Source organism: Mesocricetus auratus, unplaced genomic scaffold (genome assembly GCF_017639785.1).
Source record: "Mesocricetus auratus isolate SY011 unplaced genomic scaffold, BCM_Maur_2.0 Super-Scaffold_100006, whole genome shotgun sequence".
Lineage (NCBI taxonomy): Eukaryota > Metazoa > Chordata > Mammalia > Rodentia > Cricetidae > Mesocricetus > Mesocricetus auratus.
The window spans coordinates 20894695-20914501 of record NW_024429190.1 but is presented as its reverse complement, the minus strand read 5'-3'; the positions used below and the strand labels follow the sequence as shown (position 1 = coordinate 20914501).

General features: G+C 38.6%; 1 long non-coding RNA gene across 2 annotated transcripts in view; it reads right to left on the bottom strand.

The window, feature by feature from the left end:
• LOC121140674 overlaps positions 1-19807 on the bottom strand; it is a 38309-nt gene that overhangs the window by 14564 nt on the left and 3938 nt on the right. For both annotated transcript variants that reach the window (XR_005877602.1, XR_005877601.1), the window contains exon 4: positions 16822-16929. This is a non-coding gene — a long non-coding RNA (uncharacterized LOC121140674). The remainder of the gene's footprint in view (positions 1-16821; positions 16930-19807) is intronic.

Here is a 19807-nt window from a genome sequence, read left to right as displayed (position 1 = left end):
GCTTCCCCAGGAATGTCCTAAGTATACTACCACCTCGAGTTTTTGGTAGACATCCTTATCTACTTGAATGTCTACTTATGCTATAGAGGTTGTAACATAAATAAAGAAGTCAGAGGTCTCTTTATAAGGGTATGAGACATTCTTGAAACATCTGTCCTTGTACTTATACAGCAACAGATATTCAAAATGAGGTATACTCTAAAAAGGTCAACAAGATTCAGTGGGCTACACTTAGGCAGTTAGATAGCATATACAGCAACAAAGGTAGATTAGCTGAAGTTGCCTCAGTCCTACACAGAAATTTATATTAATGGTCAAAGAATGATGTACAAAGATGATAAAAGTGTGCCAGGACCTCACTTTCTCAGAAAAGCTAGCACATGCATAGCCACTGTGGTTTCATATGACCAAGGAATATATAAAATGTAAATATTGTATTATGCTTCCAAATTTAAATAATAACTGCAGCAGCTTTGGTCTGAGAATTTTTCTTGGGCACTCTGTCCATTAAGTGTTAATAATACACTGTTTTTTACATGGCAATGTGCCAGGGCTGGCTTGGACATTTTATGTTGGTCTTGTGTTCTTGTAGCCACAAAAGCTACTAGCCTGAGAACAGGTTGCATATGCATCTATATTCTTAAAAATTGGGTTATGGCAGACATAAAAAGACAAACATGGTATGTACTCACTCATATATGGATTTTAGATATAGATCAGGGGAATCTCAGCCTACAATCCCAGTGCCAGTTAGTCTGGGAAACAAGGAGGTTCCCAAGAAAGATGCATGATACCCCAGAGAAGTGAAATGAGACAAGATCACCTGAGCAGATTGGGAACATCGGGGGAGGGGAGAGGGATCCAGGAAAAAGAGAGGGGATAAGAGGAGGGGAGAAGAAGGTATGGGGGAGCAGGAAGGTTGAGTCGATGTAAGAATAGAGGAGAGCAGGATGAGAGATACCATAATAGATTGAGTCATTATAGGCTTGAGGAGACAGCTGACACTAATTAGATCTCCAGAGATCTACAAGGATAACACCAACTGGCAAACTAAGCAATAGTAGAAAGACTACATTAAATGCCCCTCCTTGATGGCAAGAATGATGACTACCTTATACCCCATCCTAGAACCTTCATCCAGTGGCTGATGGAAGCAGAGACAGATACCCACAGCTAAACACTGAACTGAACTCCTGGAACCTTGAGACAGAGAAGGAGGAGTGATGAGAAAAGGGGTCAAGACCATGATGGTAAAACCCACAAAGACTGCTGACTGGATAAGGGGGAGCTCTTGAACCCCACACTGATGCCTGAGAAGCCAACAGGGGACTCATACAGACTCCATTAATGTAGTCTCAGTGAGGAGGCCACAGAAATCACTGGGGCCTTGGGTAGTAGATCAGTGTTTATCATGGTTTATGAATGATCTTTGGGAGCCCATTCCAAATAGAGGGATGCTCTCTCAACCTGGATACCTGGGGAAGGGCCTAGTTGTAGAGTGAAGCCTTTTCCTTTCCAGCCACTTTGATTTTTCCCCACCAGTCGCCTGAACTCTGCCACATTTTAGTCCCCAAATAACACACAAGATGCTGTATTAATTATGAAGCTGTTGGCCTTTTGCTTGTTTCTTACTGGCTATCTCTAACTTAAGTATTTACTCCATAATTGTTAACCTAAGTATTTCTCTTACCATAGAAAGGGTCTGAAAGTGTCGGGACTTCTTACCATTATGGGGGTTACATCTTGACTCCCTGTTTTTCTCCTACCCAGAATCCTGCTGAACTCCTAGTCCCACCTATCTTGCTTCCCTATTGGCCATCAGTGCTTTATTGACATTTACACAGGACTTCCCCATCATCTCCTCTTTACTGTCTTAAAAAAAAGGAAGGTCTCAACTTTAACATAGTTAAATTATATAAAACAGATCAGCTATCAAGCAAGAACATAGTTACAATATTTTGTCACATATGTTACAATATTTTGTCTATCAACATTTAGCAAGTTGAAGAAAATATCTTCTATCCTATCCTTGTGAGTCCAAAGTGCTATATGTAGCTTATCTTTTATCATAACTAAGGAAACCTATAATTATAACTATCTGTCTTTAACTCCATCAAAGACCACAGAAGGATAATATGGAAACACTAGGATTGACAGAGGCATCTGGCTTCCTGGGCAGTCACCCAAAGTTCCTCTATAATGTTGGGGCAGCCATCTTCAGCCCACAGGCCACAGTGTGTATGGAACACTTCTAAGTAAAGCAGGAAATTTCAAACTGTCCATCTGTATCAGCAGTCTATCAGTCATTTTTCTGTGTCCTGCAGAAAGTCTCATAGACTCTTTCATGAATCAGAAACCCTGAAGGACTGTTTGAGTTCAGCAGTCACTTTCTTGTGGGTCCTACATGTCCAGCTTATACAGGAACAGTCAAGCAGTCTAGGCAAGAGCAGTTTCTTGCCCAAATGGCTAATCTTGCCATGTTGAAAGCAAACTCCATAACAAGTTTCTTTGATGCCCATCTTCCTCTCAGACATAATTGGTGCTGCCAGGAGCAGACATTTCTCATTGTCAAGAAAAACCCTAAACCATTTTAAATGCCATTTTCTGAAGGTCTTTGAAAGGTTTGAAGACTGTCTATCTATCTCAAATATATCTCTGTATATGTAGAAAATCTAACTTACCTAACTATAAGTTCTGACTATTATAAGTAACTATATATAGTCTGTATTTAAATTATGCATTATGTTTTAAAAGATCACTTTAAGTACAATGCTTAATCAAGAGGAGAAATATACACATCACAAAATTGACCTTGAATTTGTATCAACAAATGAAAAACCATATTAATGCAAAGTATTCATTTCCATACCATAATCCCCTTTTTCCTTTATAAAGAGATTGGTTGTGATCATTAACCAATTATAAGCAACTCAATCCAAATGAAAACAAATATTTCTAAACAATATGGGGATTTGGACGTCGCTCATTCCAAACTGCTTTGTGCTGGATGGGGGTGCTGTTCATACCTTGAGGATCATGACAAAACTCAGAAACTTGTTTAAGTTCTTATTTTCGGGGTCTGTAAGGCTGCATCATCTTAGCTGTCTCAATTGTTGGAACACATGGCCCACTGCTTCCAGGGGTCTTGGTTCATCAAACCACAGAAGCCTGGAAGATATCCTCAGCTTTTCATTTTCTGTGGATACAAAAACAAAAAATCTTTTCCAAAGTAACATATCCTTATACTTAAATTTTGAAGTCAAGGCATTTTCAAAAGATATAAGTTGAATTAACTCAGCAGCATTTAAAATCAAGTGTACTTAAATAGTTTTTCCTTCCTTAGCAATCAAAAAACTGAAAAACACAATAGCATACAGTATCCAGACTCCCTGTGTATTTTCCATCTTTACAGGGCTTATTTATTTGTCTATGATTATTCTATTTCTTTTACTTTTATTTATTTCTCTGAGACAGGGTTTCTCTGGAAATCCGCCTGCCTTTGCCTCTGCAGCAATTCCTACTGGCATGCGCCACCACAGCTGGCTTCTGTATTTATTTACCACTATACCATTTCTTTTTCTCTCTCAATCTTATGTACAGTTTTAAACACACTGCAACCCTTTAGAAGTTTTTCTTCATCCAAGTCTGACATTACTGTAAATCTTTATGTTTTTCTATCCACGTCTCTTATCTGTTAAAACTGCGGCTGTTTAAACTGCAGTTTTTCCAAGATGGCAGGCATAAGCATGATTCCAGCCCACTGTCTCAGTCTATGCTGACATACAGCAAAAGCTGCCGGCTTGGAGATGTGGTCACTGCCACTTCCAGCTGTACATACACAACTTTCAATTTTTAGTAGAGCATCTTAAAAGAACTTTACTGTTTTTTGTTTGTTTGGTTTGGTTTGGTTTGGTTTTTTTTCTTATGCTGAGTCAGGAAGACTCCCTTATGTGAACTGTGTGAGTCTCTGCTTGTTGCTAGCAAAACAGAGCCCACCTGAGAAAAATGCTGCTACAAAGAACCCATGCCTTTCTCAGTTCTTTTGTTTCTAGAATTCCTTTAAAGCTTTTGTCATTCTAATTGGAAATTCAATCCCACATGCTGACACCAGGGCGCTGATACTGACTCCATGAATGTAGTCTCAGTGAGGAGGCCACAGAAATCACTAGGGCCTTGGGTAGTAAATCAGTGTTTATCATGGTTTATGAATGATCTTTGGGAGCCCATTCCAAATAGAGGGATGCTCTCTCAGCCTGGACACATGGGGAAGGGCCTAGGTCCTGCCCTGGATGAAATGACAGACTTTGGAGATCCCCCCAAGGAGGGCCTCACCCTCCCTGGGGAATGATGTGAGGATTGGGTGGGGGGCTGGGGAGCTGGTGGAGGAACAAGGGAGGAGGGGTGGGAGAGGGAGCTGGGATTGACATGTGAAGCATTCATGTTTCTAATTTTAGAAAAACATTACAAAAATTGTGCTATGGGGTTAATGAGTAAAAATGATAATTCTGCTTATCAATGATGTCAAAATTTGAGGGAAAATGATTGGAAATGATAACTCTGTTGTGTCATAGTTAATTAATGATGCCTAAAAGTGAGCAAGAGGAAATGAAACACATGTTCAAAAGAAAAAATGATATTATTTATATTTTAGTTAAGAATTAACTAAAAGACAGAAAGAACATCCCCCATTAACAAAATTAGAGATGAAAGGGGGACACAAAACCAGACATCAAGGAAATTCATAAAATCTTACGGACACACTTTAAGAAACTGTACTCCACATAATTGCAAAATCTAAAAGAAATGAGTAATTTTATTGATAGGTAGCACTTTTCAATGTTAAATCAAGATTAGATAAGCAATTTAACAGATATGTAACCCCTGGTTAAATAGAGAAATGACTAAATGTCTCCAAGTCAAAAACAGCCCATGGTCAGATGGTTTTAGCAGTGAATTTTACCAGACTTTCAAAGAAGAGTTAATACCAATCCTCCTCAAATTATTTCTGCAAATAGAGAAGTAATACTCCACAATCCACTTAAAGTTTTCTTTCCTGACACCTAAACCACATAAAGCCAAACCAAGAAAGGTAATTACAGACCACAAATTTCCCTTATGAACATAGTTGCAAAAACACTCAATAAAATACTTGAAAACTGAACCCAAAAACTTATTAAAATATCACCCACAATGATAAAGAAAATTTCATCTCAGAGATTCAGTTATGGTTCAACATATGAAAATCATTCAATGTAATCTACCATGAAATGAAAAGGAAACATAAACACACACACACATACACATGCACACACACACACACACACACACACACACACACACTATTATCTGATTAGATATTGAAAAGCCTTTCTTAAAATCTAATAGTCCTTCATGATAAAATCTTGGAGAGGTCAGAAAATGAGGGACATACCTAAACATAATAAAGACAATTTTCAGCTAGCCAATTTCAAATTTAATGGAGAGAAATTCAGAGCAATTCCAGTAAAATCAGGAATAAGACAAAGACGCCCAGTATCTCTATCTATTCAATATAGTATTGAAATGCTAGCTAGAGCAATAAGACAACTGACGGAGATCAAGAGGATGCACATTGGGAAGGAAGAAGTCAAATATTATTAGATGATGATATATAGGCAGCCCCAGAAAATTCTACCAGGACATTGCTACAGCTGCCAAACACCTTGAGTGAAGTGGCTGGATAAAAGATTAACTCAACAGGATCATATATGAAAACGACAAACAGGTTGAGAAAGAAATCACGGAAACAACACCCTTTATAACAGCCTCAAATATAAAATATCTTGGAGTAATTCTAACCATGCAAGTGAAAGACTTATATTTGTAAAAAAACATTTGAAGAACATATCAGAACATGGAAAGATATGGTGATGGGGAGGGGTGTGAGTAGGTTGGACAGGCACTGGTTAGGGACAGTGCTGGGGCAGGCAGGCTACCTGTGTTTCTGGTGGCTTATGTGTGTCCTCTGGCCTAGCAGATTGCATCAGATTGAGTTTTAGGGTCTAGATATGGTGCTGAGCAGTGGAGGGACTGTTGCTTGTGGGCTGGGCAAGCACTGAAAATGTGGAGGTGGTTCGTGAACAACCAGACTACATAGGATTCTGGAAGCTGGCATGACCTCTGGTGGGGCAAGGGCGTTCCACCAGTGCTGTGGGCCTCAATATGGAAACAAGGGGAGGGGGATTTTTGTTAGGCTGGGTGGTCACTGAGGAAATGTGGGGTACCTGAAGGAGGGGAACATCCTGGGTATGAAGGTACAAGGAGTGCAAGGGTTCTGGATACAAGGGGCTTGTGTGGGAATTTGGGGCTGGGGCTTGGTGACAAGGAGACGGGTGTATTTATGGATAGGCTGGGTAATCTCTGAGGTAGTGTGAGCAGTCTATGGTCAAGAGCTTACCTGGGTGGGGTTCTGGGATACTGGTAAAGCAGGGACAATATTAACTTCTTAATGGTATTTTCAATTAGGATTAGCATATCCTATGTTTCCCCTATTATGGAAATATGGTTCTTTTTTTTTCATTATTCATTTTGGTCTATACTGGTGTACCAAGCTGTGTTTTTCCATTTAATTTTAACTGTTGTCATTTGACACATGGCTTAGATCTTAGAGCATATAGGAGTTTGAGTTTAATGAATTGCTGCAATTTAGGGCAAATTTCTGCAAAATCAAGCAATTTATATGTTATTAAGGCATATAGGATCAGATCTTGCTTTTGGTTTTTTATTTTTTATTATTTATTTTAAAGTTTAAATTTAGATTAGAAACAAGGTTGCTTCAAAAGTCAGTTCCAGGTCCCTCTCTGTTTCCCTCCCCTCCTCCTGTGCCCCCTCCAACCCCCCCAATATCCCCTCATTTCCCCAGGGAGGGTGAGGCCCTCTATGGGGGTGTCCACAGTCTGTCATTTCATCCAGGGCAGGGCCCAGAAACTCCCCCAAGAGTTCACGGTGAGAGTGCATCTCAGATTGTTGGATGGGAGTCGAAAGTTCATGTGTATACTTGGGACGAATACTGATCTATTGCCCAAGGTTCAATAGATTATCTAGGCCTCCTCACTGACACCCCCATTCAGGGGGTCTTGATCATTCCCATGCTGAATTCCCAGGCATCAGCCTGGGACTCAAGAGTTAGCTCTTGTCAGGTCAGCTGTTTCTGGGGGTTAAACCAGCCCAGTCTTAATTCCTTTGGTCATCAGTCCTCCCTGTCTGTTACTGGCTTTCTTGAGTTCAGCTCAGTGCTTAGCCTTGGGAGTCTGCTTCTTCTTCCATCAGCCACTGAATGAAGGTTCTGTTTCCCAGACTCTCTGGCCATGGGGTTGTAGGCTGGCACTCCGCAGATCTGTGTCTAAAATCCATATATGAGAGAGTACATACCATGTTTCTCTTTTTGTGACTGCACTACCTCACTCAGGATGGTTTCTTCTAGTGTCATCCATTTGCCTACAAATCTCAGGATTCCATTGCTTTTTCTTTCTGCTGAATAGTAACTCCATTGTGTAAATGTACCACATTTTCTCTATCCACTCTTCGGTTGAGGGGCATCTAGGTTGCTTCCAAGTTCTGGCAATTACAAATAATGCTGCTATGAACATAGTGGAACAGACATCCTTGTTGTATGCATGGGCATCTTTTGGATATATGCCTAAGTGTCGAGTTGCTGGGTCTCATGGTAGGTTTATTCCCATTTTTCTGAGGAATCTCCATATTGATTTCCAAAGTGGCTGAACCAGTTGGCACTCCCACCAGCAATGGAAGAGTGTTCCTCTTTCACCATATCCTGTCCAGCATAAATTGTTGTTGGTGTTTTTTATTTTAGCCATTCTGACAAGAGTGAGATGGTATCTCAGAGTTGTTTTGATTTGAATTTCCATGCATGGCTAAAGATATTGAGCACTTTCTCAAGTGCCTCTCAGCCATTTTAGACTCCTCTATTGAAAATTCTCTATTTAGTTCTGCAGCCCACTTTTTAATTGGATCCTTTGTTGTTTTGGAGACTTGCTTCTTGAGTTCTTTTTAATTTTGGAGATCAACCCTCTGTCAGATGTGGGATTAGTGAATATTTTTTCCCATTCTGTGGGCTGCCTTTTTGTCTTGCTGACTGTGATGTTTGCTTACAGAAGCTTCTCAGTTTCAGGAGATCCATTTATTAATTGTTGATTTCATTGTCTGTGCTACTGGTGTTTTGTTCAGGAAGCTGTTTCCTGTACAAATTCGTTCAAGCGTACCGCCCACTTTCTCTTCTAAGAGGTTCAGTGTGGCTGAATTTATGTTGAGGTCTTTGATCCATTTGGACTTAAGTTTTGTGCATGGTGATAAACATGGATCGATCTGCATTCTTCTACATGCCGACCTCCAGTTATGCCAGCACCATTTGTTGAAGATGCTTTCTTTATTCCATTGAATATTTTTAGCTTCTTTGTCAAAGATCAGATGTTCATACATGTGTGGTTTAATATCTGGGTTTTCAATTCGATTCCATTGGTATACCTGTCTATTTTTGTGCCAATACCAAGCTGTTTTCAGGACTATAGCTCTATAATAGAGCTTGAAGTCAGGGATGGTGATGCCTCCGAACGTTGCCTTATTGAACAGGGTTGTTTTGGCTATCCTGGGTCTTTTGTTTTTCCATACAAAATTGATTATTGTTCTTTCAAGGTCTGTGAAGAATTGTTCTGGGATTTTAATGGGGATTTCATTGAATCTGTAGATTGCTTTTGGCAGGATTTCCATTTTTACTATATTGATCCTACTTATCCAAGAGCATGGGAGATCTTTCCATTTTCTGAGGGCTTCTTTAATTTCTTTCTGCGATACAGGTCTTTCACTTGTTTGGTTAGCATTACCCCAAAGTATTTTATGTTGTTTTTGGCAATTGTAAAGGGTGATGTTTCTCTGGTTTCTTTCTCAGCCCTTTTGTCATCTGTATATAGTAGGGCTACTGATTTTCTTGAGTTGATCTTGTAGCCTGCCACTTTACTGAAGGTGTTAATCAGCTGTAAGAGTTCCCTGGTAGAATTCTTTGAGTCATTGATGTAAACTATCATATCATCTGCAAACAGTGATAGTTTGACCTCTTCCTTCCCAATTTTTATTCCCTTGATCCCCTTTTGTTGTAGTATGGCAATGTCTAGAACTTCAAGTACCATGTTGAAAAGGTATGGAGAGAGTGGACAGCCCTGTCTTGTTCCTGATTTTAGAGGAATTGCATTGAGTTTCTGCCCATTTAGTTTGATGGCTTTTGGTTTTTTTAAAGCAAAATTTAGAACAAAGAAGCATGATCCAAGGAAGTTAGAAAAATGTTAGACTCTAGAGCTTTTTAAAGAGCATAAATTCTGGATTGCAATAGTGCCATGGTAAATACAAGTAAGACAGAATATATTAGAAACAATATCTACTGGAAAAACAAAGTTGTCAGCGAAGTGGTAGACTTTATATTCCATTCATGGGAGCCTTGAGGTAGTTGCTAGATCCTGAGCATGAACTAGAGAATTTTGGCCTTAGCACACACCAAGTTGCTATGGAAGATGTAACTCTCTTCAACAATTCGCACAATGGATTTCTTCTTAATGGAGCCTGGTCACAAATGCAAGCTAGATAACAATTACCCCAGATGGGGAGTGAGTCAAATTTTCTTTAATGTGCTCTTGAGGTACATAGATGAAACCCCAGCAGTGCTGTCAAAAACAAGCTCTCAATGGTATAAAAGGTCTTCTAGTCATCAGTGGCATTAGTGTTAGAGTTTTTATGTCTTTCCTTTCTTTGGGGTTTGCTGCTGAGAGATTATCTCTTGCCTGTGTTTTCATGGATTTAGCTAGCTTTCTTGGGTTGGAGTTTTCCTTGTAGTATTTTCTGTAGGGCTGGATTTGTAGACAAGTATATTTTAAAACTGGGTTTGTTATGTAATATTTTGTTTTCTCCAGCTACAGTGATTGATTAAAAGTTTTGCCTAGTATAGTAGTTTGGGATGGCATCTGTGGTCTTTTAGTGTCTGTAGAACATTTGTCCATGACCTTCTGGCTTTCGGAGTTTCCTTTGAGAAGTTGGTGTAATTCTGATATATGTTAATTACCTTTTTGAGGATTTGTCATTGATCTATATAACAATACAAATGGCAGGAGAGTATTTTTACATGCAGTGGTATGTGTAGGCGGGTGCAGTTGAACTTTTGTCAACTTGATACAAGCTACAATTACTAGAAAGAGGAACTTCAACTGAAAAAAATTGCCTCAATATGGTTGCTTCTAGGTAAGACTGTAGGCATTTTTCTTGATTAATTATTCATTGTGGGAAGGCTCTGACCAGTATGATTACTGCCACCCCTAGATATGCTCCTGAGTAGTATAAGAAAGCAGGCTAAGCAAGTCGCAACAAGCAAATCACTCTCCCTTCAGCTTAGTCTTTAGATTCCTGTCCTGTCTTCTGTTCATGGGGCACTGTACACTCACAGTGAAATAACTCCTTTGCTTCCTGTGCTGCTTTTGGTTATGGTGCTTATCACAGCAATATAAATGTAACTAAAACAGTGTACTTACTTTTATGTTTGTACACATTCAGATATCTGCTTTTATTGCTTTTCACTTTATTTTTGTTCAGACAAAGTCTCTTACTAAACCTACAGCATACTATTTTGGCCAGACTAGCTGGCCAATAAGTGCATGAAATCCTCATGTCTCTAGACCCCAAACATGGAGTGTCCAGACTCATGAAACCCCACTTACAGTGAATAGTATTTTACATAGTTACTGGGCCTCTTGCTGTAGAATACTGATAGAAGATATAGGTAGGTAATATGAGGTCGGCAGCTGTGAAATATTTTCTTTCTTTAGGAACAATTGCTATTACTAGACTTACAGGCACTTATTCACAATGCATTTACAGAAAAGACATGAAAGCATGGGCTTCCTTTTAGGACTCTATGGGGAATCCCAATGATAAATTTATAAAATCTGATATGTGTAAGACTAGCAAAGTTCTAATGACCAAAGTTTATTTGAATTCTCCTTTATTCGTATACCATTTTTCAATGCTTGAGTAAAAAGAATGTTGGCATTAATCTTTGAGGATCTAATTAAAGGGTGGTTAGGCTGTGGAAAAATTTAAGTCAAACAAGATACACATAGGTGGATTATATTCTTTTATGAGCAGTCACAGTGTCGCTATTTGTGATAAGCCAGGATCTCTGGCATAACAAGCCTTCTCACTACTTTCAATGCCAGTTCATGAGCTACTTAGAAACAGAGACAGACAGAGTTTCTAGCTGATTTTCTGATATTTCACAATTTTTTGTCAGAAGTGTTATAAAGGGCATAAACTTCACACTCCAACTTTAACACTACACTCAAGCTCATTATTGCCTAATTATTTCTTTTTAAATTATTTTTTATGTTAGAAAAAATCTTGTTTCACATGTCAATCTCAGCTCCCTCTCCCTCCCCTCCTTCCTAGCCCTCCCCACCAGGTCCACCAGTCCCCCAACCAATCTCCACTCTGATCCCCAAGGAGGGTGAGGCACTCCATGGTGGATCACCAGTAATGGTCATTTCATACAGGGCAAGGCTTAGGCCCTCCCCCAAGAGTCCAAGCTGAGAGAGCCTCTCATATTGTGGCATGGGCACTCAAAGTCTACTTGTACGCCAGGGATAAATACTACCCAAGGCCCCATAGTTTACCCATTCAGAGGGTCTGGGTAAGTCCCATGCTTTACACACAGACATTAATCTGGAGCCCAAGAGCTCCCCATTGTTCAAGTCAACTGTTTCTGTGTTTTAAACCAGCCCACTCTTAACTCCTTTTCCTATCAGTTCTCTCTTTCTGACACTGGATTCTAGGAGTTCATTTCAGTGTTTGTCTGTGGGTATCTGCCTCTGCTTTCATCAGTTGCTGGATGAAGGTTCTGTTTTCTAGACTCTCTGGCAGTGGGAGTTTATGCTGGCACTCCCCTGATTCATGTCTAAATCCATAAATGAGTGAGTATATACCATGTTTCTCTTTTTGTGACTGGGTTACCTCACTCGGGATGGTTTCTTCTAGTGCCATCCATTTGCCTACACATTTCAAGATTCCATTGTTTTTTTCTGCTGAATAGTAAGTACTCCATTGTGTAAATGTACTACATTTTCTCTATTCACTCTTCAGTTGAGGGGCATCTAGGTTGCTTCCAGGTTCTGGCTGTTACAAATAATGCTGCTATGAACATAGTGCAACAGACATCCTTGTTGCATGAATGTGCATATTTTGGGTGTATGCCTAAGAGTGGAATTTCTGGGTCTTATGGTAGATTGATTCCCATTTTACTGAGGACTTCCATACTAATTTCCAAAATGGCTTATAAGTCAGCATTCCCACCAGCAGTGTAGGACTGTGCCCCTTTCTCCACATCCTTTCCAGCATAAACTGTCATTGACGCTTTTGATTTTAGCCATTCTGACAGAAGTGAGATGGTATCTTAGAGTTGTTTTGATTTGCATTTCCCAGATGGATAGGGATGTTGAGCTATTTCTCAAGTGTCTCTCAGCTATTTTAGTCTCCTCTATTGAGAATTCTCTATTTAGTTCTGTATTCCCATTTTTTGATTGGATCCTTTGGTGTTTTGGAGACTTGCTTCTTGAATTCTCTGTAAATTATGGAGATAAGACCTCTATCAAATGTAGGGTTAATGAATATCTTTTCCCAATCTGTGGGTTACCCTTTTTCTTGCTGACTGTGTCCTTTGCCTTAAAGAAACTTCTCAGTTTCAGGAGGTCCCATTTATTAATTGTTGATTTTAGGGTCTGTGCTACTGGAGTTATGTTCAAGAAGCAATCTCCTGTACCAATTTGTTCAAGGGTGCCTCCCACTTACTCTTTTTAACAGGTTCATTGTGGCTTGATTTATGTTGAGGTCTTTGATTATTTGGACTTAAGTTTTGTACATGGCAATAGACATGGATCTATCTGTATTATTCTATGCGCCAGCATCCAGTTATGCCAGCATCATTTGTAAAAGATGCTATCTTTTTTCCATTGTATATTTTTTGCTTCTTTGTTGAAAATCAGGTGTTCATACATGTATTGGTAAATATCAGGGTGTTCAATTTGATTCCATTCGTCTACCTGTCTATTTTTATGCCAATACCAAACCGTTTGCAGGACTACAACTCTATAATAGTGCTTGAAATCAGGGATGGTGATGCCTCCAGATGTTGCTTTGTTGAATAATGTTGTTTTGGCTATCCTGGGTCTTTTGTTTTTCCATACAAAATTGATTATTGTTCTTTCATGGTCGGTGAAGAATTGTGCTGGTATTATAATGGTTAAATCTGTATACTGCTTTCAGTATAATTTCCATTTTTACGATGTTGATCCTACCTATCCAAGAGCACGGGAGATCTTTCCACCTTCTGGTGTCTTCTTTAATTTCTTTCTTTAAGGACTCAAATTTCTTGTGGTATAGGTCTTTCATTTGTTTGGTTAGCATTACACCAAGGTATTTTATGTTATTTGTGGCTATCATAAAGGACGATGTTTCTCTGATTTCTTTCTCAGCCCTTTTATTGTCTGAATATAGTAGGGCTATTGATTTTCTTTAGTTGATTTTGTGTCCTGCCACTTTGCTGAAAGGAGTTAATAGCTGCAAGAGTTCTATGGTGGAGTTTTTGGGGGGGTACTTATTTAAACTATCATATCATCTGCAAATAGTGAAAGTTTGACCTCTTCCTTTCCAACTTGTACCCTGTTGATGTCCCTTTGTTGTCATATTGCTCTAGCTAGAACTTTGAGTACAATATTGAAGAGGTATGGAAAGAGTGGACAGACTTGTCTTGTTCCTGATCTTAGAGGAATCGCCTTGAGTTTGTGTCCATTTAGTTTGATGTTTGCTGTTAAGTTGCTGTATATAGCTTTTATTATGTTGCGGTAAGTCCCTGTTATCCCAGATCTCTCCAAGACCTTTATCATGAAGGGGTATTGGATTTTGCCAAATGCTTTTTCAGCATCCGGTGAGACGATCGTGTGATTTTTGTTTCTCAGTTTATTTATATGGTGGATTACATTGATGGCTTTTTGTATGTGGAACCAACCCTGCATGCCTGGGATGAAGCCTATTGATCATGGTGGATGAGTTTTCTGATGTGTTCTTGGATCCGATTTGCCAGTATTTTACTGAGTGTTTTTGCATCAGTGTTCATGAGGGATATTGGTCTGAAGTTCTCTTTCTTAGTTGTGTCTTTCTGTGGCTTGGGTATCAAGGTTATTGAAGCCTTGTAGAAAGAATTTGGCAAAGACCCCTCTGCTTCTATTGCATGGAATACTTTGAGAAGAATTGGTATAAGCTGTTCTTTGAATTTCTGGTAGAATTCTACACTGAAGCCATCTGGCCCTGGGCTTTTTTTTAGTTGGGAGTTTTGATGACTGCTTCTATTTCTTTAGAGGTTATAGGCCTATTTAAATTGCTTATCTGTTTTTTATTTAATTTTGGCAAGTGATATCTATCCAGAAAATTGTCCATCTCCTTTAGATTTTCAAAATGTATAGAGTACAGGTTTTCACAGTATGTCCTGATGATTCTCTGGATTTCCTCAGTGTCTGTTATTTTGTCCCCCTTTTAGTTTCTGATTTTGTCAATTTGCATGTTCACAGTCTGTCGTTTGGTAAGTTTGGATAAAGGTTTGTCTATCTTGTTGATTTTCTCAAAGTACCAACTCTTCATTACAATGATATTTTTATATTGTTTTCCTAGTCTCTGCCTTATTGATTTCAGCCCTCAAGTTGATTATTTCCTGGCATCTACTCCTCCTGGGTGAATTTGCTCCTTTGTGTTCTAGAGCTTTCAGTTGTGCTGTTACTTCTCTAATGTAACTATCCTCCAGTTTCTTCATGTGGGCACGTAGCGCTATGAACTTCCCCCATAGCACTGCTTTCACAGTGTCCTATAAGTTTGGGCATGTTGTATCTTCATTCTCATTTATTCTAGGAAGTCTTTTAATTTCTTGATTGACCCAGGAATGGTGCAATTGTGCATTATTCAACTTCCATGAATTTGTAGGGTTTCTGCAATCTGTTGTTGAATTCTAATTTTAACTTATAGTGGTCTGATAAGGTGCATGGCTATTCAAATTTTTTTGTATCCAGTGAGGTTTGATATGTTGCCAAGTATGTGGTTGATTTTTGAGAGGGTTTCATGTGGCGCTGAGAAGAAGGTATTTTCTATTTTATTCAGGTGGAATGTTCTATAGATGTCTGTTAATTCCAATTGGGTCGTAACTTCTATTAGTTCCTTTGCTTCTTTATTAAGTTTCTGTCTGGTAGTCTAGAGGTGAGAGTGGGGTGGTAAAGTCTCCCACTATAAGTGTGTGGGGGTTTATATGTGATTTGAGTTTTAGTAATATTTCTTTTATGAACATGGTTGCCTTTGTATTTGGGGCATAGATGTTCAAAATTGACATTTCATCTTGGTGGAATTCTCCTGTGATGAGTATAAAGTGCTCTCCTTAATCTTTTTTGATTGATTTTATTTTGAAATCTAATTAGGTAGATATTAGGATTGCTACCCCACTTGTTTCTTGGGTCCATTTGATTGAAAATTTTTCCCCAACCCTTAACTCTGAGGTAATGTCTGTCTTTGAGACTGAGGTGTGTTTCTTATATGCAGCAGAAGGATGGGTTCTGTCTTTGAATCCATTCTGTTAGCCTGTGTCTCTTTATGGGTGAGTTAAGACAATTAATATTAAGGGATATTAATGACTATTGATTGCTCATTTTGTTTGTTTTGGCATAGTTGATGGTGGTGGAATTATATGTGGATTTCCACCTCTTTTCTTTTGGCTGTTGGTAAGGTGGGATTATCTATTGCCTATGTTTTTCTGGTTATAGTTAACTCCCTTGAGTTGGGGTTTTCCTTTCAGAACTTTCTGTAGGACTGGGTTAGTGGATATGTATTGTTAAATCTGGTTTTGTCATGGAATACCTTGTCTTCTCCATCTATAGTGATTGAAATCTTTGCTAGGTATAGCAGTCTGGGCTGGTATCTGTGGTCTCTTAGTGTAGGTAGAATATCTATCCAGGACCTGCTTGCTTTCAGAGTTTCCATGGAGAAGTTAGGTGTGATTCTGATAGGTTTGCCTTTGTATGTTACTTGGCCTTTTTCCTTTGCTGCTCTTTATAATATTTACTATTATGTGTCAAGGGGATTTCTTTTTGTGGTCCACTCTATTTATTGTTCTGTAGTCTTCTTGTACTTTCATTGGCATGCCTTTCTTTAAGTTGGGAAAGTTTTCTTCTGTGATTTTGCTAAATATGTGGGTGGAGACTGGGACTTGGAAGCTGGCAATCTCTGTGCAGGCTGAATCCTGTTGGATTGGCATCCAGATATGCTTTGCACAGTCCTCAGGTCTCCAGTGGTTCTGCTCTGGCCACCAGAAAGCAAGTTGGAGACAGACCCACACTTACTTCAACTGTCCTGTGGTTGGAGAATGGGCTTGGAATATGGCAGTCTCTGGGAAGGCTGAATCCCATTGGTGTGGGATCTGGATGCACTATGCACAGTCCTCGGGTCTCTGGTGTTTTTTATTTCTTGTAACAGAAAAATAAAATTGTGTAGCTGACAATTCCTCAGGAGAAATGAGAAAGTTCTATGTCAAAGGACTTAAATGGAAAAGTGTGCACTGTGTCTGAAGAAAATAATGCAACTAATTTTATGGATGAAGGGAACAGCAGAAAAAAGATATGGATATAGATAGACAAATATGAATGCAAAAATAATATACAGCTACATACACATATGCAATGTATAGAAAAATATTTTAAATACCTGATTACTGAGGATGCATATTTGATATTGGTAAACTTTCCAATCTGGTGTTACGATGGCTCAGTAGACAGTAGAGTGTAGAATAATACTGAGAATTCTTGCTGGGTTCTATAAGAAGTAAGGGAAAAGGGAAAACTCCTTGAATCTAAAACAGAAGTAGGAAAAGGAGAAGAGAAAAAGGGAAAAGGAGAGGAAAAAAAGGGAAGGGGCAGAGGAGGGATTAGTGCAGGAGAAATGAGGAGTGTCAGAAAATTCCATAATGCCCAAAGAGTGCAGACCAAGTTGGAGACAGAAATGAAGTATAGAAGTATGACTTTTAGGCTTGAACTTACTAGAGTTTTAATTCACAGAGAATAAAACATTATTTTAAGCATGACTTACTTTCCTTTGCTTCATCCTCAAAGTTAAATTCCTAAACCTGCAATTATTTAAGATTTTCATATAACATTTTTAGACTTTAATTTCTTCCTGAAATTATGGGACATATTTGAAATTAAATTTGAGAGTACCTTCATATCTTTGGCATTTGTGGGTCTTAATAACGGTTAATCTCATTGGAGAATCACTAATAAGATACATTGCACAACATGGCTAAATCTACATAGCTGTGGAAAAGTTGAATGCAAATTGAGTTTTTAATTTCAATGTCTGATCATTATGTACTGAAATAATTCAAAATTAGTCTCCTGTGGTAATGTAAACAAATGAATGTTTGAAGTATTTGAAACAATTCATTTAATTCATGAGACAACATGCAGTAAAATAAAACTAAAAATAGAGAAAGTGAAGTGAGGCTCAGGACTGCTTCTATTTTACTGTATTTTAAGTACATCTAAATAAATAAATATTTACCTTTAAATTATGCATTGATTGACTGGTGTGTGTGTGTGTGTGTGTGTGTGTGTGTGCGTGTGTGTGTGTGTGTGTAAGTGTTTTGTGCCTTAATACAGCCTGTGGAGTTCAGAAGGCAACTTGCAGTTGGTCATTTTCTCCAAACACAGAGCTCCTGTGAATCAAAACTGTGTCAGACTTGGTAGCAAACACCTTTATTCACTGAGCCATCACTCTAGTCCCATTTAGGCTTTCAGACAGGATTGCCCACTGAAGCTCAAGCTGTTCCATAACTCACTATATAACTTTTGACTCTTGGCAGTTGTCCTACCTTAACAATTTGAGTGCTGAGAATATGGATGTTACCCACCACACACTGTTTCCACTTTTAACTGGAGTCATTGTTGTCAACCTGTGCTTCTTGACCTTCATAAGTGTTGCTTAAGAGATATTTCCATTAATATTCATAACAGTTGCAAAATTACAGTTATGAAATAACAATGGAATAATTTTAGTGTTGGAGGTCTCCACAACAGCAACGTAATAAAGGATTGCAACATTAGGAAGGTTGAGAACCACTGAACTTGAAGAAATTCCTTCAGAGTTGAAATCAGGAAAAATCACTACAGGAGAGTAAGAGAAAAACAAATTATGTTGGGGGAATCTCTTTTTGTATGCTGTGAATATATGTTTCTCTTATTGGTTGATGAATAAAGCTGTTTCAGCCAATGGACATGCAGGATATAGCCAGGCAGAAAGTATAGGCAGGGCTTCAAGACTAGTAGAATTCTGGGAAGAGCAATGTGGAGAGTGAGTTGTGTGCAAGATGCCATGTTGCTACTGAGAAAGCAAGAGACTCAGGTATCACTGGTAAGCCAATACCATGTGGAGATAAACAGATTAATAGAAATGGGTTAATAATTAAGTGGGAGCTAGCCAATAAGAATACTGAGCCATCAGTCAAACATTTTATAATTAATAAAAGCCTCTGTGTGTTTCTTTGGGACTAAATGGCTGCAGGAATGGGTGGGACAGAAACTTCCATCTACATAATTATCCAACTTGAATCGAGTGTGTGTGTGTGTGTGTGTGTGTGTGTGTGTGTGTGTGTGTATGTCTGTGTGTGTGTTCATGCATGCTTGCACTCACAAGCACATATGTATGTGTGTGTTTATTGAATCATCACACTGTAGCTAACAAACACCTATGGTGAGTGTATGTTAAATAATTTTTAAAAATAAAGATCCTTAAGAAGACAGAATATCTAGCTACTTGATTTGAACATTCCATATTTTATACATGTGTTGCATTATAGCAATCTATGCCCTAATCATGTATAAAATTAATATTAATTAATAAGGAAGTTGAAAGGGGATGTATACGGCTGAGTGCCCAAGGAGAAGAGAAGCCTTGGGAAAGTGCTCCAGGTGCTTTCATTTGGCTGCTTTAAATCTGGAGCAGCAGTGCATGCTCCTGCTTTTAAAGGTAATTGTACTGATTTTCAGTTCTTGCTGTAGTGCTCTGCTTGTGTGCAGAGAGAACAGGCACTAGCTAAGCCCAAGTTGCTTCCAAATAAGGAAATACCATGACAGAGAGCTCTCCTGGAAGGACCCATTGAACACGCAGGATATTAGTCAATAGGATCCATTATCCTGACACCAGGGTGGATAAAGTTTTTCTAGAATACATATTAATCCTTCCTTTTTCCTAGAGAAACCCTAAAATCCAATTCTTAAAATGTCTGAAGAAACACAAATTGACTTACTAAAGCCAATTGTTTTAAAAAGGAGAAACAGAATCTATCACTCAGAGAGTACTATGACTAAATCACTTCACCAAAGCCCCAATTCAGAACACTACTGCAATGGCTAACACCCTTAATCACAGGAACTTTCTGGGGACACCTTGTATCCAAGCAGTAATATCCATTAGTACTTTGGAAATGTTGGAAGAATAATTGCCAGAAGAAACAGAACTTGGAATGATAAAATTGGACATCAGTAGTAAACTATCAACAGTAGTGTTAGTATAAAGGGAAGAATAATACATAATATGACATGATAATAAAACTTTCAAATGAAACAGGAAATTAATAGCATATAATGATGTATAGGTAAATGTAATTTCATAATGAAGTGTGTTGACTAATAAGGCC